This window comes from Pan paniscus, chromosome 15, assembly GCF_029289425.2.
Source record: "Pan paniscus chromosome 15, NHGRI_mPanPan1-v2.0_pri, whole genome shotgun sequence".
Classification (NCBI taxonomy): Eukaryota; Metazoa; Chordata; class Mammalia; order Primates; family Hominidae; genus Pan; species Pan paniscus.
The window spans coordinates 32,748,761-32,773,323 of NC_073264.2; the positions used below are offsets into that span (position 1 = coordinate 32,748,761).

Below are 24,563 nucleotides of genomic sequence, written 5' to 3' on the forward strand. Positions count from 1 at the left end.
GAGTTGGAGACCAGCTTGGCCAACATGGTGAAACCCCGTCTCTACTAAAAATACAAAAATTAGCCTGGCGTGGTGGTGCATGCCTGTACTCCCAGCTACTCGGGAGGCTAAGGCAGGAGAATCACTTGCACCGGGGAGGTAGAGCTTGCAAGTGAGCCAAGATCGCGCCACTGCACTCCAGCCTGGGCTACAGAGCCAGACCCTGTCTCGATAAAAACAAAAACAAACAAACAGAAGAATTAAAACTGAATTTAATCTATTTCCTCCTACAAAAGATTTAGTGATTAAGCACTTAAGAGCTCTAGTTCAGGGGTCCGCTAATTTTTTTCTGTAAAGGACCAGACAATACTCCAGGCTTTGGGAGCCATACGGTCTCTATCACAACTACTCAAAAACAAAACATGAACAGCCATAACGAAGGAGCATTGTTGTGTTCAATAAAACTTTTATAAAACTGCCAGCAGAGCAGATTTGACCCACAGGCTGTAGATTACTGAGCACTATTTTAATTCAAAAATTTAACACTAGAACTAGACAAGGGATCTAATTAAGTGACACAGGCAAGTCTTTACTAAGTTTTTTGGCCCCAGTTAATTGATTTCTCAAATGAGATTTAATAACAGTTTCTCAATGTCTCCTGAAAAAGCATAAGTGTTATTTATATGAGGACTGTTGTCTCATTAAAGGATTGTTCAAACTCTTCAATTATACTATGGGATAATTAATGAACCACACAAGACTCAACAGAGCTTTTTAAAAAAATGCAGATGTCATTAAACGCTTAATTCAGAATAATTTTAGAATTTAAAAAATTCAGAATTTAACCCTTATGTTATTCATAGTTAAGAAAGACTATTATAAACTACCTCAACCTTTTTGAAACAAAGCAAGAAGAAAGGTAAGTGTATTGGTTAAAGACAAGTAAAAAAGTAATTTTTTTCTGTAGATAATATATTCATTAGTTTAATGTAGTTAATTTTAATTAATAATTTAAGAATTAAAAAGGTACTTTGGAGTCATGTATTTTCTGTGACTAAAGTCAGATACAATAATGAATAACACTAAAAAAGTGACCTAATCTAACATCCATAAATAGTGGAGGGAACTTAAGCTAGAATTCAGGTCTCCTGACTTTCAGGTGAGGAGTCTTTTCTTATTCTCCTATTCTATAGTCATCTAGGTAAAACAACTGCATTCCAAGGCACAACAAATCCATACTACAGTATTCTCCAACTGTCACTATTCTTATATTATAAATCCTGCCTGCTTATCAGTGAAAGGAAAAAAAAAAGTCAATGGCATTAAAATGTAACACAAATCTCGGCTTCGATACTTTATCTAAAATTACTTTCTCAAAGACATACTTTCTAAAATGTTTGGAAAATGAAACAAAATTCTCCTCTCCCCATCCAACTAATGCTCAATTCTAACCACACTTCTGCTTTCCCTACAGCTTAAGTAATTTCACTGGGAGTATTTTCTCTGGAAGTTCTTAAGTGTACTTGTGGGCCCCTTCTTTTCCTCCTTAAACTTCTAACATCTTTCAGGCTGTAAATTCCTTAAGGGCGCCTAGCCCAAAAAAAGTGCTGCCTATTTGTTCAATAAATGAATGCACATAAAAACAATGGATAACTATGACCTTTAATGTAGGAGCTCAAGCCATTTTATTATTATCTGACTTGACAGTCAAGAAAATTATCCCAACTTGCCAGAGGTATCCATTACTGTGATAAATAAACACTATAAAACGCTTTATAAAGTTTCTAAAGACTTTATAATCACTTGAAATAACGCCGCGTTGGCCGAGAGTAGGGTGAAAGAAAATGTTTCCTCACACTAAGCAAATGCCACCAAAGGAAAAGCTTTCTTTCCTGGAGAGAACTGCAACAGTTAGAAAGCAAATATCCACACTCTCCACTGCTCCCTTCAGGGAACTCTCTTTGAGGGTTCCTGCAGAAAACGAACGGGCCTCTGAGGAAGCTCGCCCGAAGGCCGGGCCGGGGCCCGGCTCCTGGCTGACCACTGGCGCAGCGGACGCCGCAGGGCGGGTCCCGGGAGCGGCGAGTTGGCGAGGCGGGCTCCGACCTGCTGACCTTCCCCACACGCCCGGCGACCCCGGCTCCCGCTGGCGGGCAGAGTCCACGCCTACCTGTTGTGCACAGGTGAAGCCAGACTTTCCCGTAGCCCAGGAGGAAGAACGGACCGCGCTGTTTATCAGCCGACCCTGTGCCCCAGTCAGCCCCTTCTCGGCGGACTCCAGCCCTTAGGGTCAAGACACCTAGCCCCTCGACCGGTTCTCCCACCGGCTTCTTTCGCGATCACATTGCTGCCGCGACCACTCCCGGGATCCCCGAGCGCTCAACTCATACAGCGGCCCTGGTGCGTTCTCCTTCCCAGCCAACAGGCAGCCCAGACACAGCCCCCTCGCGCCCGGAGGTGTCCCCGCTCCCTGGATCCCCGACTGCCTGCCTTTGGGGGTCCTCCTCAGCTGAGCGTGCGTCCCGGTCCAGCAACGTTCCCGGCTGCTCTGCTAACCCTAGCAGAGTCTGGAATTGCCGGCGGCGGCGACAGCGAGGCATTGAGGTGGGCGGGGCGCGCGTGGGGCGTGGCCGGAAAGCTCGCAGCGGCGAGCACCGCGGGAGCTAGCGATTGGGAGCGCGCCCTGCGCCGCGCCGTTGGTCCAAGGCCCCGCCAGCTAGCCGCCGAGCCATCGAGCGCCCACTCTGGCAGGCGTGACTGCTTCACCGTCGAAAGAGCGATGGAGACTGCGGCCCAAGTTAGGATTAGGACAGCGGTTTTTCAGTCCGGAGATTCCGGCCACAACTATTTTTGTCTGTTTTTATCGTAAGCCAGAGTCTTTGGGTGCAGCTCTGGGACACCTAAAGGGCCTGGAGAAATTCAGGCGGGGCCAGTGCTGTGGGGGTAGATGTTAGACGTGGAAGGGACCCTAGAGAGCCTTGACTGTGAGGACTGAGGTAAAGTGACTTGCTCAAGGTCACATACTAAGTCAATGGCAGAACTGAGACTAATAGCCTCTTACCTTGAGTCATGTGCATTTTCCCACTACACTCAGCGTTTTAAATGTCATTTTTCAAGTTTCATTTTGAATCTATCTCCAGCTTACAAAAAGGTTGCAAGTATAGTACAAAGAACTTTTTTTCCCTGAATTGAGATTTAAATTGCTGACACCATGCCACATTGTCCCTAAGCACCTTCTACATAATCACAATATAACCATCAAAATCAAAACATTTACGTAACTCGGCGTTTTACCAATTGTCCCAATAATATTGTTTATGGTAAAAGATTCCGTTCAGAATCAGGCATTGTATTTACTTATCATGTATCTTTCCTACTCTTCAAACTGGAACTCTCAGTCTTGCCTTGCCTTTCATATTCTTGACGCTGTTAAAGATTCCTGGCCAGTTATTTTTGTAGAATGGCCTTCATTTTGGGTCTGTCTGACATTTACTCATGATTACATTCAGCTAGGTATGACAGGACTCTAGAAGTGTTGCTGCTTTCTTCTCATGGCACCCTATCAGGTGGCACGATTTTAACTTCTCTCATTACAGATGTTTACTTTAATAAGGTGATGTCTGTTAGGCTTGTCCAGTGTGGTTACTTTTTTTCCCCCCTTTGTAAATTAATAAGTATTTTGTGAGGGAGACTCTGAAACTCTCCTTTCAAGATATTTGTAAATATCTTGTTTCTCATCAAATCTTCAGTTAATGTATTTATATTAATTAGTATGGATCCAGAGGTTTCTATTTTGTTAAATGACTTATAATCTGTTTCTTTCTCTCTTTTCTCTCTCTCTCTTTTTTTTTTTTTCTTGAGACAGGGCCTCCTTTGTTGCCCAGGCCGGAGTGCAGTGGCTATTCACAGGTTGATAATGCAATCATGGTGCACACTACAGCCTTGAACTTCTGGGCTCATGTGATCCTTCTGCCTCAGCCTCCCAAGTAAGTAGCTGAGACTGCAGGCATGCACACCACCACACCAGCCAATATTCTGTCTCTATCATTATTTATTTTGATGCTCAATTATCCCAAGTTTGGTGGGTAGGGGCCCCATTCATTCTATCTTCTGTGATGTGTGTGTGTGTGTGTGTGTGTGTTCAATTTTTTTTTAAGACAAGAAGACAAGGTCTCATATTCATTCTAGCTTCTGTGTTGTGTGTGTGTGTGTGTGTAATTTTTTTTTTTTTTTTGAGACAAGAAGACAAGGTCTCACTCTGTCACCCAGGCTGGAGTGCAGTAGTCTGATCACAGCTCACTGCGGGCTCAACCTCCTAGGCTCAGGTGATTCTCCCACCTCAGCCACTCAAGTAGCAGGGACAATGGGTGTGCCACTGTGCCTGGCTAATTTTGTTTGTTTGTTTTTGTTTTTGTAGAGACAGGGTTTCACCATTTTGCCCAGGCTGGTCTCGAACTCCTGGGCCCAAGCGATCCACCCGCCTCAGCCTCCCAAAGTGCTGGGATTACAGGTGTGACCCACTGTACCCAGCCTTAAATTCTCTCTCTCTCTCTTTTTTTTTTTTTGAGACGGAGTCTCGCTCTGTCACCCAGGCTGGAGTGCAATGGTGTGATCTCGGCTCACTGCAGCCTCCGCCTCCCGGGTTCAAGCAATTCACTGGCCTCAGCTCCTGAGTAGCTGGGATTACAGGCGTGTGCCACCATGCCTGGCAAATTTTTGTATTTTTAGTAGAGATGGGGTTTCACCGTGTTGCTCAGGCTGGTCTCAAACTCCTGACCTCATGATCAGCCCGCCTCGGCCTCTCAAAGTGCTGAGATTACAGGCATGAGCCACCGTGCCTGGCCCCAGCCTTAGATTCTGTAAACATTTTATTGTAAAATATTTTTTAATACAGAATAATTAAAAGAGCTTTAAATACCATATACACATAATCCAGATTCAACATTAACAGGTTACCATTCTGTGGCCTTTTGACACATCCCCATCATTCTTTCAGCACTACCCTAGTTACTAGGGCAATTAGATGTTTCATACTCATCCTGCTCCAGCCTTGGATGTAAACATTTATTCAGGAGCCCTGATTCCTTATAGTGGAGAATGGTATTTAGCACTAGGTATGCTCACTGCTATTGAGATATCCATAGCCCAGGCTGTCTGAGTGGATGCAGTTAGGGAATATTTATACATTCATACACATATACAGCACATCTTTATATGTATCCTTACACACACATTTACAGTTATATTTCTTTGTCTAACAATATATATTGAAAAATCATGTGTTCACAGTAAAATCTCCAATCCAGCATCATACAGTTCATTCTAGTTTTTGCCCTTCCACATTTATAACTACTTTCTCCTACAGAGAGAAGCCTGGCTCCCATTATCCTTGAGATATTTACTTATTTGAACAACCCTGCTATGTGTGAGCAATCATCCATAGTTGCCATCTATTCCTTTGGAGGATACTGCCCTTACCCCACTAAGGTTCTGAAAGCCCCAAATTAGCCATCTCAAGCCCCTCTCTCATCTTTCTTTCCTTACCATCACTCCCACACCCCGTGATCATGCCTAGCCCATAAACCCTGCCGACAATGCTCAGACCCAAACATCCCTTGCCAAGCATCCCCCTTACCTCACTTTATATAGATTAGACATACACTATATATAATCATATATATTAGTTATATATTCTTTACAGCACCCTATATACACATACATACATTCAATATATAGATTAGTTATATATCTCATATATTCATTATAAATTTTTATAAAACCCTATATATACACACACTATATATGTTATATATCATATATATTTGTTATATATATTACTTACAGTACCTAAAACATGAATCACATGTATAGTGTGTATATCATGTATATATGTATATATATAGTGTGTATATATACAGTGTGTATATGTATATGTAAAGAATAATATGCAAGACATATATTGTGTACATGTATACAGGGTATTGTAAAGTACCCTAAAAAAGGAACAAAACTATTATAGGATCCTGAAGGAGAGAGCAATTACTATGAAGTACAGCTGGGAGGCTCATGAAGGGTTTAAAGAGATGACATTTAAAATGGGCTTTGAAGGACACGTAAGGATGGATGAGTAGAATATATGCTATTAGATATTGAAAAAACTCTGGACCTTTTAGCAGGCTCAAAGCAGAGAAAGAAATTCATTTTGCCTGAGTACGCGGTATGAGAATAACAACATTAGAATTTCAGAATTGGAAGGGATATTATGTATCATTGAGTCCAACTAATAGTTTTACAACAGATTCAAAGATGGCTCCAGACTTTAAGCTAAGTGACTAAGAGAATGAAACTAGAAGGTGGAATTTGGAGGGGAAAATAATGAGTTTAATTTTAAACATTTCACATTTGAGGTGACAGTAAGGCATCCAAGGGGAAGTGAGGGACTACAGCTTAGAAGAGGGGTCAGAGCTAGAGAAGAGGAGTCAGAGCTAGAGATGTAGAATCCGAATTTTTCCACCTGGTGCTAACAACTGACAGCACTCTGAAACAAACACCAATGTTATCATCTTAACCAAATGGAAATGTGCCCCACTGTTCAACTACCATTATACTTTGATTATACTTTGTTTAATTTTAAATGGAGATTTTGAGTCACAATAAAGAAGCTGTATTATAGGTAGCAGAAAGAACATAGCTTTGGAATTGGTGACTTGCGTTCAAATTCTAATTACACCACTTAGTAGGCATGACCTAGGGAAAATCACTTCATATCTCAGAAGCTCAATTTCCTCACTTGTAAAGTGAGAATACTATCTCCTTCCCTGAGGTGTTCTAAGGATTTGAGATATAATATATAACTAGCATGTTATATATTACTTACAGAAGGTGCTTATCAGATATTTGAGGAAGGAATGGAGAATTTGATATACTTCCTACTTATTTTATACTCACCACTATAAAGCATTATACTGCATTTTCTAGGCTTTGTATAACAGAAAAATTTTCCCACCAATAAATGAAACATTTTTAGAAGTATAACAGTTGGTATTTAACAGTATATGTAAAAATATTGAAGTAAGCCAGTGGTTACCCATTTACCTTGCTATGTGATATCCTGCTATAATTTATTGTTATAACCAATTCAAATATAACCAATTCAATGATTTTTGGTTCCAACTAGCATACATTTGGGAAACTGAAAATGATAGATTACCTTTAAGATTACTTCTATTTCTGAAATTGTAAAATTCAATGATGGTAGAACAATATTACTCCAACAATGGAATTCTAGTGTACCCATGGAACTCTAGGGTCCTCCTCTTGATGGTACCCCTCAAGAGGTTAATAGGAGTTCCTTTAAAAAGGCATTCTTGGCCAGGCGCAGTGGCTCACGCCTATAATGCCAGCACTTTGGGAGGCTGAGGTGGGCGGATCATGAGGTCAGGAGATGGAGATCATCCTGGCTAACACGGTGAAACCCCGCCTGTACTAAAAATACAAAAAAAATTAGCTGGGTGTGGTGGTGGGATGCTGAGGCAGGAGAATGGTGTGAACCCAGGAGGCGGAGCTTGTAGTGAGCAGAGATCATGCCACTGCACTCCAGCCTGGGCGACAGAGCGAGATTCCATCTCAAAAAAAAAAAAAAAATTCTTAAATAAGTCTGAGAAGCACTACATATTAATATATTATAGCCATTTCTTAGAGAGTCGTTATGTATATTAGTGGGCTGCATTTGATGCAATGTTTCACAAACTTATTTGGAATATAATATCTTTTTTTTTAAAAAAGGAATGCATATTAATAAGTTTTAGAACGAATGTTTCTGGGATCAGACTTTGGAAAATGCAGCTTTGGAAGTTTGTTATTAGTGATCTACTCCAGTCATGCCAGGTTGCTCAATGTTGATGGAACCACTGAGGAGACTAGGCTTCACATGTGGCAAGCTCATGTCACAAAATTCATGGGTAGGCACAGCTTCCACTCTGTTGATTTCAATGTGATCTGAAGCCTGAGATGACACCGATACCCTACTCTAACAAAAGATCTGCTGGCCCTTTGTGATACAGCTTTCCACTTTGTAGTCTATCAAGCATTATTTGTCAATATACTGCTGAGCTTGCTGTAATCTGTGACAGCTTTTAGCACTAAATTTCTAATGAGAACTTTTGGCAATGGATAGGATTTCCCCCAGTAGCAAACTACCACTATAAATATTCAGTTCAAGAAGTGGTTAAAAACAGAGTAGCAGATCTTGACCTATGATGGCAAGTAAGAGCAAGCCATTTAACCTAGAAAGAAGCTGTTAAACTCAGAGCTGGTGCTTCTAAGCAGGAATACTGAACAAAGGTAGATCTGCAACTATGTATTTGGTAACGCTTGACACTAGAAATGACTGCAATTGTGTTCATACCTAACAAGGACTCCTAAGGCCCCTCCCAAATCCTCATTCTCTGATCAGATGAAGAAATACAGTGCTTTATATGTGTGTATAAGCTTTATGGTTTTGTTCCAAACTTGCTGTAATATTTTATAAGAAAGCCACTTAACCTCTTTGAACGGTGCTTTTCTCCTATGGAAAATGAACATGTTATATTAGGGGGTCTCTTAGGGGTTATCCTCTGATTTTATCTTTTTGTTGTTGTTGTTTGTCTTATTTATCCTCTGATTTTATGAAAATCATTCTTCTGGTTTTCATAAAAAAGGGAAAGAGACTTCAGGAAGTCAGTGTTAAGATGCTGCAACCTGGAGTGGGAGAGAAGACCCTGGAGATTGCCTCTGGCTATTGCTTTAATATAGTTTTCACCTTGAAAGGCAGGAAGGATGTGACCCTGAAGGGGTGAGCACCAGGACAGGAAGGTTCCAGTGGAGAGGGGGAGGATCAGGCAGCAACACACCTGCAGTGGCCAGGGACAGCAGGTTCTGCATAATGGAATCTGTAGCAGACTTTAAGAAGTGGGAAGGTGGTGTTTGTGGGGAATCAATAAAAGTTGGGCTAAAAGGAATTAAAAGAAAGTCCTTGGTCTGCTCATCCATGTTTGCCTGCCAGAAAGTCCCTGATGGGAACCACAGGAAACACTATCATAAGCCAAATTAATCACAAAGTTAATCTGTCAAGGTGAAGAAGCAAAAGTTAATGACCTTCCAGCTGAGTTCTAAAAATGAGCCAAAACTCAGAGAATGGGATAGCTCAAGCCAGAGCTAGGACTGAGGAGGAGGGCCATGTTAATTAACTATTATACAAACCCTCAACTTCTGCCACAAGCTCTTTAGGAAAGTCAACTGTTTTACATGCTGACAGGTAACTGAAGAAAGTAAGTTAGTGCTTTTATTCATGGATGCTTCATCCTTTAGGAGTAGCATATAAGGACCCCCACAGAAATCCTATTCACCAGTTGGATATATATTTGATATGAAAACTAATGAAGGATGATCATCCACTTCAAAGTTAAATGTTAGAATAGTAATCACACAAGACAACATTAAGACCCAAATAATTTGTAATAAGATTCATAATTTCAGATTATTTGTCGGCCAGGCGTGGTGGCTCATGCCTGTAATCCCAACACTTTGGGAGGCCGAGGTGGGTGGATCACGAGCTCAGGAGTTCAAGACCAGCCTGGCCAACATGGTGAAACCCTGTCTCTACTAAAAATACAAAAATTAGCAGGGCATGGTGGTGTGCACTTATAGTCCCAGCTACTCGGGAGGCTGAGGCAGGAGAATTGCTTGAAGCTGGGAGGCAGAGGTTGCAGTGAGCCGAGATCACGCCACTGCACTCCAGCCTGGGTGACAGAACGAGACTCTGTCTCAAAAAAAAAAAAAAAAAAAGATTATTTGTCTAATTCAAGAAATTGAACTTACCCAGCAAGCTGGCTCTACATAGTTGATAAATAATATTCTTGTGGAATTATTTTATATATAAGGAAAAACTATATACATATTATAAAAATACCTATAGAAATTATCAGTTACTATGTTTATGTATATAGATCTATTATTATTTTCTTTGGGACATATGATTCTTGAAGAAAATTCTAATAAAAATTAGTCATATATCAAACTTCTTGTTTAGCTACAAACTTAAAGGCAAAAACCTTATCTAGATGCAAACATTCAACTGACCAGTATGAAAAATAGCTAGAAATTAAATTACCCATGTAATATGGTTAAGATAATCAGTGGAGCCAGAGTCGTAGTTCTGGAAGAAAAAGAAAAATGTTAATAATATGGAATAGAATTATATACTCTTGAATTCAATTTGCCAGCCTACAAGCATTCACAGACCAGAGCACAAATCCACTTATAAACCATACTTGCTTATCTTAATAATATTTTATTGACTTACACATTTTCTCCTGTTGTTTGCTTCCTTTCCCTTATATTGTCTGAGACCAAAATCAAGAAAGACATTTTCTTAAATATATGATAAAATATTAAGTTCTTAAAAAGCAAAATATTAAATTCCTTTATTCTAATTGAACTATATTAAAATATGTGTATGGTTATGAACAACAATTAGAAGAGATTAAATAAAAATGAAATAATTGTATTTGAATCATCAGATTAGGAGCTGTTTTATCTTTTCAATATTTGTAGTTGTTATACTGCCTTTTTTACAAAAAGAAAAAGGGCAAAGCATTTTTTAAAGTTTTCTCTTTGTAATTTGCTGATGCAATTTTTCCTCCTTTGGAAAGGTACTTGACACAGAATAAGTGCTCAATGTAAACTTGTTGAGTAAGTATACAAAACGGCAACTAAAATTGCTGGCAGATTTCCTTTAGGGAGAAGCTAAATGATGGCACTCGCCATGCTGAGGTAAGGATAAAATAAGTCAGGATTTACTCATCCACCTAGCCAGGGGCCTCCAATTGCCTATCCTTGCTTCCTTGAGCTGGAATTAGAGATTTATTAGGAGGGTATCCATATAATTTAGTGTCTATGGGAACAGTTCTTAGAGCAAGAAGAGAGCTATTAAACACACTGCTTGGTTCTTAGATATAACACCTAAAACACAAGCAACTAAAGAAAAAAGTTGATAAATCGGACTTCATCAAAATTCAAAACTTTTGTAATTCAAAGGACATTATCAAAAAAAATTAAAAGATAACTCATAAAACAGAACAAAATATTTTCAAATCATTTATTAGATGAGTCTAGTACCCAGAATATAGGGCAGAACTTTTTGTTTTTTTTGTTTTTGTTTTTGAGACAGAGTGTTGCTCTGTCACCCAGGCTAGGGTGCAGTGGCAGGATGTTGGCCCACTACAGCCTCTGCCTCTTGGGTTCAAACGATTCTCCTGCCTCAGCCTCCCGAGTAGCTGGGATTTCAGGCGCCCACTACCACACCCAGCTAATTTTTGTATTTTTAGTAGAGACGGGGTTTCACCATGTTGGCCAGGCTGGTCTAAAACTCCTGACCTCAAGTGATCCACCCTCCTCGGTCTCCCAAAGTGCTGGGATTACAGGCGTGAGCCACCAACCAGCCTGAAAAAACTCTTATTTATTTATTTATTTATTTATTTATTTATTTATTTATTTATTTATTTTTTAAGAGATAGGGTCTCATTCTGTCACCCAGGCTGTAGTGTAGTGGTACAATCATAACTCACTACAGCTTCAAACTCCTGGGCTCAAAGGATTCTCCCACTTGAGCCTTCTGAATAGCTAGGACTACAGGTACATGCCACTACACCTGGCTAAGTTTTTTTATTTTTATTTTTGTAGAGATGGGGTCTATGTTGCTCAGGCTGGTCTCGAACTCCTGGCTTAAGTGATCCTTCTGCCTTGGCCACCCAAAGTGTTGGGACTATAGGCGTGAGCCACCACGTCCAGCCCCAAAGAACTCTTATAATCAACAATAAACCCAATTTAAAAATGGGCAGAAGATATGAATGAACATCTCTCCAAGGAATATATACCAAATGGCCAATAAGAAAAATATGTTCAACTTTGTTAGTCATTAAGGAAACAAATGCATAGCAAAACCACTGTGAGATACCACTTCACACCCACTATGATGACTATAATTTTTTAAAACTGGAAAATAAATAGGTGTTGGTGAGGAAGTACAGAAACTGGAACTCTCATATACTACTAGCGAAAGTGTAAAATGATACAGTTGTTTTGGAAAACATTTTGACAGTTTCTCAAAGAGTTAAACATAGAGTTACTATATGACCTACCAATTCTACGTCTAGGTATATACCCAAGAGAATTAAAAACATATATCCACACAAAAACTTGACCTTGAATGTTCATAGCAGAATTACTCCAAAAAGTGGAAACGATGCAAATGTCTGCAGGCATACCTCGTTTTATTGCATTTCACCTTATTGTGCTTCACTTTTTTCCTTTCCTTTTTTTTTTTTTTTTTACAAATTGAAGGTTGTGGCAACTCTGTGTCAAGCAAGTCTAGTGGCACCGCTTTCCCAACAGCATATGCTCACTTTGTGTCTCTGTGTCACATTTTGGTCATTCTTACAATATTTCAGACATTTCCATTATTATCAGTTATGGTGATCTGTTATCACTAATCTTTGATGTTACTATCGTAATTGTTTTGGAGCATCACAAACTGTGCCCACAGAAGACGGCAAACTCAATAAATGTTGTGTGTGTTCTGACTGTTCCACCAACCAGCCATTCCCACATCTCTCTCCCTTTCCTTGTGCTTCACTGTTCCCTGAGACACACAATATTGAAATTAGGCCAATTAATAACCTTGCAATGGACTGTAAGTGTTCAAGTGAAAGGATGAGTCACATATCTCTCACTTTAAACCAAAAACTAGAAATAAATTAAGTTTAGTGAGGAAGACATATCAAAAGCCAACACAGGCTGAAAGCCAGGTCTCCTGGGCCAAACAGCCAAGTTATTAAATGTAAAGGAAAAGTTATTGAAGGAAAACAAAAGTGCTATTCCAGTGAACACACAAACTATAAGAAATCCCAGCACTTTGGGAGGCCAAGGCGGGCGGATACCGAGGTCAAGAGATTGAGACCATCCCGGCCAACATGGTGAAACCCCGTCTCTATTAAAAATACAGAAATTAGCTGAGTGTGGTTGCGTGTGCCTGTAGTCCCAGCTACTCGGGAGGCTGTGGCAGGAGAATGACTTGAAATCAGGAGGCGGAGGTTGCAGTGAGCTGAGATCACGCCACTGCACTCCAGCCTGTTGACACAGTGAGACTCCGTCTAAAAAAAAAAAAAAAAAGAAAAAAAAATGCAAAAGAGGCCGGGTGCAGTGGCTCATGCCTATAATCCTAACACTTTGGGATACGGTGGTAGGCAGATTGCTTGAGCCTAGGAGTTTGAGACCAGCCTGGGTAACATGACAAGACCCTGTCTCTACAAAAAATACAAAAACAAAACAAAACAAAACAAAAAATTGGTGTAGTGTTGCATGCCTGTAGTCCCAGCTATTCAGGAGGCTGAGGTGGGAGCATCACCACTTCAGCCTGGGAAATCGAGGATACAGTGAGCTGTGATCATACCACTGTACTCCTGCCTGGGTGACAAAGTGAGACCCTGTCTCAAAGGAAAAAAAAAAAAAAGGAAGGAAAGCAAAACAATGTTATTGTTGATATGGAGAAAGTTTTAGTGGTCTGGATAAAAGAGCAAACCAGCCACAACATTCCCTTAATCCAAAACAAGGCCCTAATTCTCTCCAATTCCATGAAGTTTGAGAGAGATAAGAAGCTGCAGAAGAAAAGTAGGAAGATAGCAGAGGTTGGCTTTTGAAGTTTAAGGAAAGAAACCATCACCAAAACATGAAAGTGCAAGGTGAAGCAGCAAGCGCTGATGGAAGCTGCAGCAAGTTATCCAGAAGACCTAGCTAAGGTTATTGATGAGGGTGGCTACACGAAACAACAGACTTTCAATGTGGACACAACAGCCTTCTATTGGAAGAAAATGCCATCTAGGATATTCATAGCTAGAGAGGAGAACTCAATGCCTCCCTTTAAAGCTTCAGAGGACAAGCTGACTCTCTTGTTAATGGCTAATGTGGCCAGTGACTTTAAGTTAAAGACAATGCTCATTGACCATTCTAAAAATTCTAGGGCCCTTAAGAATTATGCTCAATCTACTCTGCCTGTGCTTTATAAATGGAACAAAACAAAACCTACAAGACAGCATGTCTGTTTACAGCATGGTTTACTGAATATTTTAAGCCCACTGTTGAGATCTACTGCTCAAAATGAAAGATTCCTTTCAAAGTATTACTGCTCATTGACAATGCACCTCATCACCCAACAGCTCTGATGGAGATGTACAAGGAGATGGATGTTGTTTTCCTACCTGCCAACACAATATCCATTCTGCAGGCCATGGATCAAGGAGTCATTATGACTTTCAAGTTGTCTTATTTAAGAAATACATATTATAAGACTACAGCTGTCATAGATAGTAATTCCTCTGATGGATCTTGGCAAAGTCAATGGAAAATCTTCTGGAAAGGATTCACTATTCTAGATGCCATTAAGAACATTCGTGATTCATGGGAGGAGGTCAAAATGTCAATATTAACAGAAGTTTGGAAGAGATTGATTCCAGCTCTCATGGATGATGTGGAGGGATTCAAGACTTCAGTGGAGGAAGTAACTGCACATGTGGTGAAAATAGCAAAAGGAGAGAATTAGAGGTGGAACATAAAGATGGAATTGAGTTGCTGCAATATTGCAATATCATGATAAACTTGAACAAATACAAATAAGGAGTTGCTTCTTTTTTTTTTTTTTTTTTTTTAACAGAGTCTCCCTCTGTTGCCTAGGCTGGAGTGCAGTGGCACAATCTTGGCTCACTGCACCCTCCACCTCCCGGGTTCAAGTGATTCTCCTGCCTCAGCCTCCAGAGTAGCTGGGACTACAGGCGTGCACCACCATGCCTGGCTAATTTTTGTATTTTTAGTAGAGATGGGGTTTCACCATATTGGCCAGGCTGGTCTCGAACTCCTGACCTCATCATCCACCTGCCTTGGCCTCCCAAAATGCTGGGATTACAGGCATGAGCCACCGCACCCGGCCAGGAATTGCTTCTTATGGATGAACAAAGAAAATAGTTTCCTGAGATGGTATCTACTCTGTGAAGATGCTGAAAACATTGCTGAAATGACAACAAAGGATCTGGAATATTACATAAACTTGTTGATAAAGCAGTGGCAGGGTTTGAGATCATTGATTCCAGTTTTGAAAGAAGTTCTACTGTGGGTAAAATGCCATCAAACAGCATCACATGCTGCAGAGAAATCTTTCATGAAAGGAAGAATCAATCGATATGGCATACTCCATTTTTGTCTTATTTTAAGAAATTGCCACAGCCACCCCAACCTTCAGCAACTACTACCTTGATCTGTCAGCAGCCATCAACATCAAGGCAACAAGACCCTCCACCAGCAAAAGAATTACAACTTGCTGAAGGCTCAGATGATCATTAGCATTTTTTAACAATATTTTAAAATTTAGGTGTGTACATTGTTTTTAGACATAATCTATTGCACACTTAATAGACTACAGTATAGTACAAACATAACCTTTATATACACTAGGGAACCAAAAATTTACATGACTCCTTTTATTTTGATGGTCTGGAACTGAGTCCACAGTATCTCCAAGGTATGCCTATATTGACTGATGAATAAACAAAATGTGGTATAGCCATACAATGGAATATTGTTCAGTTACAAAAAAGAATAACATTCTGATACATGCTACAACATAGATGAACCTTGAAAATATTATGCTAAGTGAAAGAAGTCAGACACAAAAAGACAAGTATTATATGATTCCATTTATATAAAATGTCCAGGATAGTCAAATCAATAGAGACCAAAAGTAGATTAATGGTTGACAAAGGCTGAAGGTAGGGAGGAAATGGGGAGTGACTTTAATGGGTACAGGGTTTTTTTTAGATAATGAAAATGTTCTGGAATTAGTGGTGATGCACAACCTTGTACAACCTTTTTGCAATATAGTGCAATAAGACAATATTGTACAATCTTATTTATATACTAAAAGCCATTAAATTACACACTTTAAAGGGGGTGCATTTTATGACATGGGAAGTGTACATTAAAAATAAATAAATATTCCCTAGCAAGCTGACTAAAAAATAATAAAAATAAAAATATATTAATACATAAATAAGTAAGCTAGGACAATGGGATGAACTAAAACTGAATGTATGAATATCCAAGATCTGGCACTTAATGTACTTCCGGTTCCTAAAGATAAATAACTGGAGAATGCTGGGGTTGAAGAAGACGCCCAAATGTTTTCCCCACAACAAAATGTTTAAACCTGAAATCAAAAACTTTAAAGGAGAGGCTATAATAATGTTACATATAGCTTCCAGATCATCTCAATTTTGCTTCATCTCCCTAAACAATATGAAGACAAAATTCAGTGGTTTCATTTGATTTGTGTCACAATCTTTATCTTTCTTAACCAACATTTCAGCTGTATTAGTGTTTTGGTTGTATTAACATCCCTTCTATCTCTCAATTTCTTTGCTTTATCTCTCCCAAACACTATTTAGCTGAAAATTAGCATTATCATTCCATTCATATTCCTTCTATTTCTCATCTCCCTGAAAATTTTGGTTACTTCTCAATGCCCTGTCTCCTTCATAAGTCCCTCTAGTCACTTTTTTCTTTTCTTTTTCCCGTAATCAGTTTGTTCTTGCTCCTAGTAATTCCATGTTATTTTTCTAAAATACCATTCTGTTGTTAATAAACTTTCCTATACTCCTAGCCTTTCCTTAACAATCCTTTGATTGTTAAGGAAATCATAATCTGATATTCTGCTGGTTCTATATTAGGGTTTTCAGGCCCTTACTCTTGTCTACTCCCCCACTGAAGTTCACATCCTCTTGAAACATCACTTTCTCCCCATCCTCAGCTCTACCATTTGCTGACCTTCATACCACACTCTCACAGTGATTAAAGATTTGGGCACAGAATTATGGGTATTTCTGTCTGTTCTGAGTCTTATCATCCCAGGTTACCTTTACTGTAAGGTAACCAGTATTTATATTTCTAATATCCAATGACCTAGTCATACAACATATTAGCTTTAATTTATTTATTTGAGAAAGAGTCTTGCTCTGTTGCCCAGGCTGGAGTGCAGTGGCGTGATCATGGTTTACTGCTGCCTTGATCTCCTGAGCCCAAGTGATCCTCCTGCCTCAGCTTCCCAAGTAGCTGGGACCACGGGCACATGCCACCGCACCCAGTTAATTTATTTTCATTTTTTTGTAAAGATGGGGTCTTCCTGTGTTGCCCAGGCTGTTCTTGAACTCCTGGGTTCAAGTGACCCTCCCTCCTTGGCCTCCCAAAGTGCTGAAATTACAGGCATGAGCCACCATGCCCGGCCCAACTTCTTAAAAGCACTAGTCTTCTTGAATTCTCTTTGTCTAGTCTGTTAGCTCCTTGCTGATTTTATCCTTCCTTGCCAGTTTGGATTTATGAGATCAGTTGTTTCAGCTACATTCTTACTAGCACTCACAATTCCTTCCACTCCATGACCTTAATACATTGCATCTCTTCTGCCAATCTCTGAATGTGAATCAACTCAACCATCTGCTTTTTCCAATCTGCTCTTGGACTGCCAAGAAAATTGCATAACTGTGCTTTCTACTTTATAGCATTACTTATGATTTAACCACAGCTAGTTGGTTGGATTACCCATTTCCTATAGTAGCTATGTCAAATATTCACTACTGTCCTAAAGCCACTACTTCATGCCATCATCCTCTCTCCAAGATAATCAAGTCCTATGTTTTACCGCAAAAGTAGATGGCACAATGTCTGAACTCCATCAGAGCTCTCGCCGGAAATTCAGCCATCTTCCCTCCTACCTGAGAGGATACTCAAAGTTTTCTAATAACATCCCTCTATTTTTGCTTTTGATATGAGATTTTGCTCCATAAGTTATTGTGTCTCTTCTTTCTTCAATTTCACTATCTACTTCCTCTTCCTCTAAAAATATGCTAACATTTTTTGTATCTTAAAAAAAATCCCCTTAATACTGCTGTGCTACAAAACTACTGTCTTCCATTTCCTTCCCTTCATCTATAACTTCCTGAAAGAATTTTCTACACTTTTCTATTTTTATATAAAAGTCCCATTCATTTCTTGAGATATTTGGCTTACATAATTCCAAGGGACCTGCACTGAATAATGTTCATAGTGACCTCCTAATTGTAAATCCTTTTTTTTTTTTTAAATAGTACTTTCTTACTCTAGTGGATTGTTCTAGGATTGGACATTGTGCACCACAAACCACTTGGATAGAAATTCTCCCTTCTCTTGGATTCTCTTCTAGTTTTGTTTTGTTTTGTTTCTAGGTTTCATTCTAGGTTTTTCTTTACATGATTCTCTTCTAGTTTTTCTCCTACCTCTTTTTCCACCCCTCTTCAGCCTCTCAATATTATCTTTCTTTTGTTGTTTGTTTTTATGTTTAAAATTTTTTTGTAGAGACAGGGTCTTGCTATGTCGTCCAGGCTGGTCTCAAACTCCTGGCCTCAAATGATCTTCCTGCCTCACCCTCCCAAAGTGCTGGAATTACAGGCATGAACCACCATACCTGGCTGATGTTATCTCTTAATCTACCTCTTTGTTAAACATTTAGTTTCTTATTGTTTCTTAGTTGATATCTTTTCTACACACTCTTTCTGGGCAATGTCATCCATTTTGGTGACTTTTTTTTTTTTTTTAAGGGTACAGTTCAGTAGTGGTAAGTATATTGACATTGTGAAACAGATCTCCAGAACTTTTCATCTTGCAAAACTGAAAACGCTATACCCCTTAAACAACAACAACAACAACAACCCGTTTTCCCCTCCCTCCAGGCCCTGGTAACTATCATTCTACTTTCTATTTCTATAAATTTGACTACTTTAGATATCTCCTATAAGTGAAATTATACAGTGTTTGTCTTTTTGTGACTGGCTTATTTCACTTAGCATAATGTCCTCAAGGCTCATCCATGTTGTAATATGCAACAGGGTTTCCTTTTCAAGTCTGGATAATATTCCATTATATGTGTATACCACATTTTGTTTATCTATTCACTCTTTGATGGGCACTTGTGTTGCTTCTATGTCTTAGCTATTGTGAATAGTGCTGCAATGAACATGGGTATGCAAATATCTGAGACCCTGCTTTCAATTCTTTTGTTTATATACCCAGAAGTGAAACTGCTGGATCATATAGTAGTTCTATTAGTATTTTGAGGAAGCACCATAGTTAACTTTGGTGACTTTAACTACCATATGTGCAGCTAACTTCCAAATCTATATCCCTTGCCTTAATCTGTGTCTCCTGAAATATACTGATATGAGGCCCAAAAGGAGGGAAATATGTTTTATCCTTGTATCTCTTGTTTTTGTATCTACTTGTATACTTGGTATACAAGTAGACTCTAAATAAATTCTTGTTGAAGAAACTATGCCTTTTTAATTCTGAGTGTGAGGGAGCTAAAGTCCAAATTTTTTTCCATTGATTATTGTGTAAATCACTGTTGTAAGCTTCTTAATGATGGTCACTGCGCAATATACTTACCTGTTTGGTTATAATGCCTACCAGTGCTTTACACATACAAGGTAGCAAGTATCTCACTCATTAAATCTGGTAATAATTGCAAATATTTATCAAACTGAGTAGCAGTGGTTCAGTTTTGAAATGCTTGCAAAATTTCTCTTTCCTGTTTCTAAATTAAAACATAAGGGGAAAATATGGGAATTAATATGGTATCATGATAATCCTATACATATTTTATGATAAACACAAATCTATGGGCCATATAGTGATGAACACTTTCTGGTCATAAGACCTCAGTAAAATAGAACATGCCGATAAAATTTTCAGAAAAGTCTAGGAAATAGCAAATTTATATCACCACTGGGGGGAAAGGGATTTTTTTTTAAAAACCTTGTTGAAGCATATGGGCACTCAATATTATTTATGAGATGATAGCAAGTGTACTGAGTAACATTTTAAACAATATTCTGAAAACATCTTGAAACGAAAATTCAGCCCAGATTTATAAAGGAAAAAAAAAGCAATCTAACACCAACGTGACTGAGGACACAAAATTTAATCATTGCTTAAAGATTATCAGATATTTCTCTTTCACTATTGAACAGAGATTTAATACTTGCAGTAACTTCTGCCAACTCAGAACCCTGAGAAAATAAGTCACTTTCTTTACAGAAATAAGAAGAAAAAAAAGGATATTACCAACAATGGAAGAGGAATGCAGAGTGGCAACAGCTCCAAGTGGACCTGGCAGACTATGAACACTAGAATCACCAAGGAAACATGGAGCTATGAAATAGCAAAAGGCTGTGTGAAAACCCTGAAGCTTTTTGGTTCAGCCTTTAAAAACCAAATGAAAACTCAAGAGATACAAGAATGTGGTTATTTTGATGAACAACTCACAAACTAGTTGAATTAAAAGAAACTGGTTCAAATGAACACAAACCTAAACATTTTTTCAGTTCGTCTAATTAAAGTCTAACCAATTCCTTCTAACTTAAAAGATCCAGTTTTGGATATATCCAAGACTAAAACACAATCTCATCAAAGTCTATTTAATGTGGTGTAAATCTCACAGGAACTGTGACTATCTTCTCTCCCAGTCTAAACCTTGTGGCTTTTCTGATTGCTCTTTATAATGATTGATGTTCATATCTCTCGCTTATTTTATAAGAAATAAAGAAAACAAAGATCATAAACTCACACACAGAAAAATAAAAGATATAGTTTTTTGTTTGTTTTGTTGAGACAAGGTCTCACTGTATTGCCCAGGCTGGTCTTGAACTCCTGGGCTCAAGTGATCCTCCTGCCTTGGCCTCCCAAAGTGCTGGGATTACCACACCTGGCCAGGAATGCATTTTTAAATGAAGATTTACTACCCTAGTCAAAAGTGTCTTCTCCTTCTGCAGCTATTTTATTAATAAAACTCACTGATAGCATTGTCCAGACATCATACTACCTAGTGCATTTTTGTGGCTAATGTGTCCCCTACTAGATGGTAAATTCCTTGGGGCTAGTGATCATATCTTAAACATTTCACACAGCCCCTAGCTACACTGCTGACCCCCAGATTATAAAGACCACAACATTTAAGTGGAAAGCAAGTATCCATTATGCAGTATTAAGCAAATGTTAGATTTTCAACATCTGGGTTTTAAAAGGCAAATATGTATATAATGAAAAGAAGTAAAAGCCCTGTGGCTGGGTGGGGTGGCTCACGCTTGTAATCCCAACACTTTCGAGGCTGAGGTGGGTGGATCACTTGAGGTCCGGAGTTCGAGACCAGCCTGGTCAACATGGTGAAACCCCATGTCTCAGGATGGGGAACATCACACACCGGGGCCTGTCGTGGGGTGTGGGGAGGGGAAGGGATAGCATTAGAAGATATACCTAATGTAAATGACAAGTTAATGGGTGCAGCACACCAACATGGCACATGTATACATATGTAACAAACCTGCACGTTGTGCACATGTACCCTAGAACTTAAAGTATAGCAATAAAAAAAACAAAAAGAAACCCCGTGTCTACAAAAAAAATACAAAATTAGGCCAGGCGCAGTGGCTCATACCTGTAATCCCAGCACTTTGGGAGGCCAAGGTGGGCAGATCACGAGGTCAGGAGTTTGAGACCAGCCTGTCCAAAATAGCGAAACCCCATCTCTACTAAAAAAATACAAAAAATAGCCAGGCGTGGTGGCCAGTGCCTGCAATCCCAGCTACTCAGGAGGCTAAGGCAGGAGAATCACTTGAACGTGGGAGGCGGAGGTTGCAGTGAGCCAAGATCACACCATTGCACTCCAGCCTAGGCAACAGAGCAAGACTCTGTCTCAAAAAAACAAAAAGCAAAAAAAACCAAATTAGCCAGGCATGGTGGTAGTCACCTGTAATCCCAGCTACTTGGGAGGCTTAGGCAGGAGAATCGCTTGAAGCCCAGAGGCAGAGGTTGCAGTACGCCAAGATCGCACCAAGATCACTCCAGCCTGGGCGACAGTGAAACTGTGTCTCAAAAGAAAAAAAAAAAAAGAATTAAAAGCCCCGAGGACTTTCAGAATGTAATCAGAAGAAAAAATAATGCAGGCATTGAGCAAACTAAACTTAAAAGATGGTCACATTTGCTCATAGACATACCTTGGGGCTGCTAAGGAAATCAGAAGAATTCCAGGAATAGAAAGCGTGCCTTAGCCTATCTACATTAGTACAAGGTTGAAGTAAACAGTCTCTCAAAGTTGGAGCCAAGGGTTACATTTTTGCTAGTATGATCAGACATTTTCTAAAAAAACTCCATACCTTCCCTTAAAACAAAAAAAAAGCCCACAATTACTTTCCCAACCTCAAATGTTTATGGCAATAATAGCTAATGGTTCTCAGATACTGTTATACAGGGTGTGGTGCATTCTCCACATAAATTCTTCTTTTCATATTCAGATAAAAGGCTGATGTAATAGGTCAAATTTTATTAAGCTTCTTAAGAGAAAAATGCTGACTAACCCAGTGTGAAGAATTCATTCACATGGAAAAGTCCAGTAAAAAGAAGTAGGGTCATATTTACCTTAAGGTTGGCTATTTGTGATGTATCCCACAGAACTGCTTTATTTTGTGATTAAATATAGAAGGGTTTTAATAAATCTTGTTTCATCAAAATTCATATTTGTAAACAAAATAAAGATATTTTTGTGTCATAAAAAGTTTGCTTTATGAAAAGACTCAAATATAGGTTTTTTTTTTTTTTTCTTATTTTGAGACAGAATATTGCTCTGTCGCCCAGGCTGGAGTGCGGTAGTGCCATCTCGGCTCACTGCAACCTCTGCCTCCCAGGTTCAAGTGACTGTCCTGCCTCAGCCTCCCGAGTAGCTGGGATTATAGACGCCTGCCACCAAGCCCGGCTAATTTTTGTATTTTTAGTAGAGATAGGGCTTAGACAGTATAATGGTAGGCAGATATAATACAGTGTAAACACACTGTACTATGTACACTAACACACTATACTATGTCTTCCTACCATTATACTGTCTCTGCCCAATATTACTTATTCTCTTGCAGTCGACATATTAATATAAAAAATTAAAGCCAAAGTACTTAATCTTATAAAATACATCACAAGTATCAAGAGTGGCACAATCATAATGCCAAAGGTGGTAGAGGCAGAAGAAATTACTATGGGGTCAGAAGAGACTGAGTAATGATGGATTTAGAGTATAGAAAAGGGCAAGTTAGGTAAGGGCATGATCTAAGAAAAATATAAATAGGGCTATACTGGAAAAATACAAATAGAGGTATACTGGGAGTAGCGGGAGAAAAGGTTAGACAGTTGAGCTGGAGCCAGATTATAAACCGTGATACCAGCCTTAGAAGCCTGGGCTTCATTCTGGTTAACAGTGCTTCTGGGAGTCCAGTGTACACAAGAATCATCCTGGGGAGAGACTGGTGACTAGACAGATTTTAACTCCTGAGATTCTAATTTAGTATGTTTGGGATGGTCCCAGAAAACTGCATCTCAACAGGTGATTCCAGTACAAAGACACACTTTGAGACGCTCCACCACAGGACAAATGATTAAGAAACTCTACTATTAACTATCGCAAATATGTCAATTCCCCATATGCTGTGAAAATATTCAATTGCATCCAATATTTCTTTGTTATTTGGCACTGACTTTGTCACTGTTTACATCTTGAGTGAATTTGTTTAACAATGCGCTTTTCGGGCTAATATCCACGATCCACAAAGAACTTAAACAAATTTACAAGAAAAAATCAACCCCATCAAAAAGTAGGTGAAAAAAGTAGGATATGAACAGACACTTCTCAAAAGAAGACATTTATGCAGCCAACAGACACATGAAAAAATGCTTATCATCACTGGCCATCAGAGAAATGCAAATCAAAACCACAATGAGATACCATCTCACACCAGTTAGAATGGCAATCATTAAAAAGTCAGGAAACAACAGGTGCTGGAGAGGATGTGGAGAAATAGGAACACTTTTACACTGTTGGTGGGACTGTAAACTAGTTCAACCATTGTGGAAGACAGTGTGGCAATTCCTCAAGGATCTAGAACTAGAAATACCATTTGACCCAGCCATCCCATTACTGGGTATATACCCAAAGGATTATAAATCATGTTGCTATAAAGACACATGCACACGTATGTTTATTGTGGCACTATTCACAATAGCAAAGACTTGGAACCAACCCAAATGTCCAACAATGATAGACTGGATTAAGAAAATGTGGCACATATACACCATGGAATACTATGCAGCCATAAAAAAGGATGAGTTCGTGTCCTTTGTAGGGACGTGGATGAAGCTGGAAACCATCATTCTCAGCAAACTATTGCAAGGACAGAAAACCAAACACCGCATGTTCTCACTCATAGGTGGGAATTGAACAATGAGAACACTTGGACACAGGGTGGGGAACATCACACACCAGGGCCTGTCATGGGGTCGGGGGAGGGGTGAGGGATAGCATTAGGAGATATACCTAATGTAAATGACGAGTTAATGGGTGCAGCACACCAATATGGCACATGTATACATATGTAACA

At 39.3% G+C, this 24,563-nt stretch overlaps 1 protein-coding gene across 8 annotated transcripts in view; it reads right to left on the reverse strand.

Moving 5' to 3' along the window:
* Nucleotides 1-2,968, reverse strand: part of HEATR5A (HEAT repeat containing 5A) — a 129,183-nt gene extending 126,215 nt beyond the window's left edge. For 3 of the 8 annotated variants that reach the window (XR_010109794.1, XR_010109793.1, XM_063596179.1), the window contains exon 1: nucleotides 2,470-2,968. The gene's annotated coding sequence lies outside the window, so the exon portion shown is untranslated. The remainder of the gene's footprint in view (nucleotides 1-2,469) is intronic. The other 5 variants (XM_055097455.2, XM_008974692.4, XM_034937393.3 and 2 more) reach the window with 2 other exon arrangements.
* Nucleotides 2,969-24,563: the final 21,595 nt, after the last annotated feature.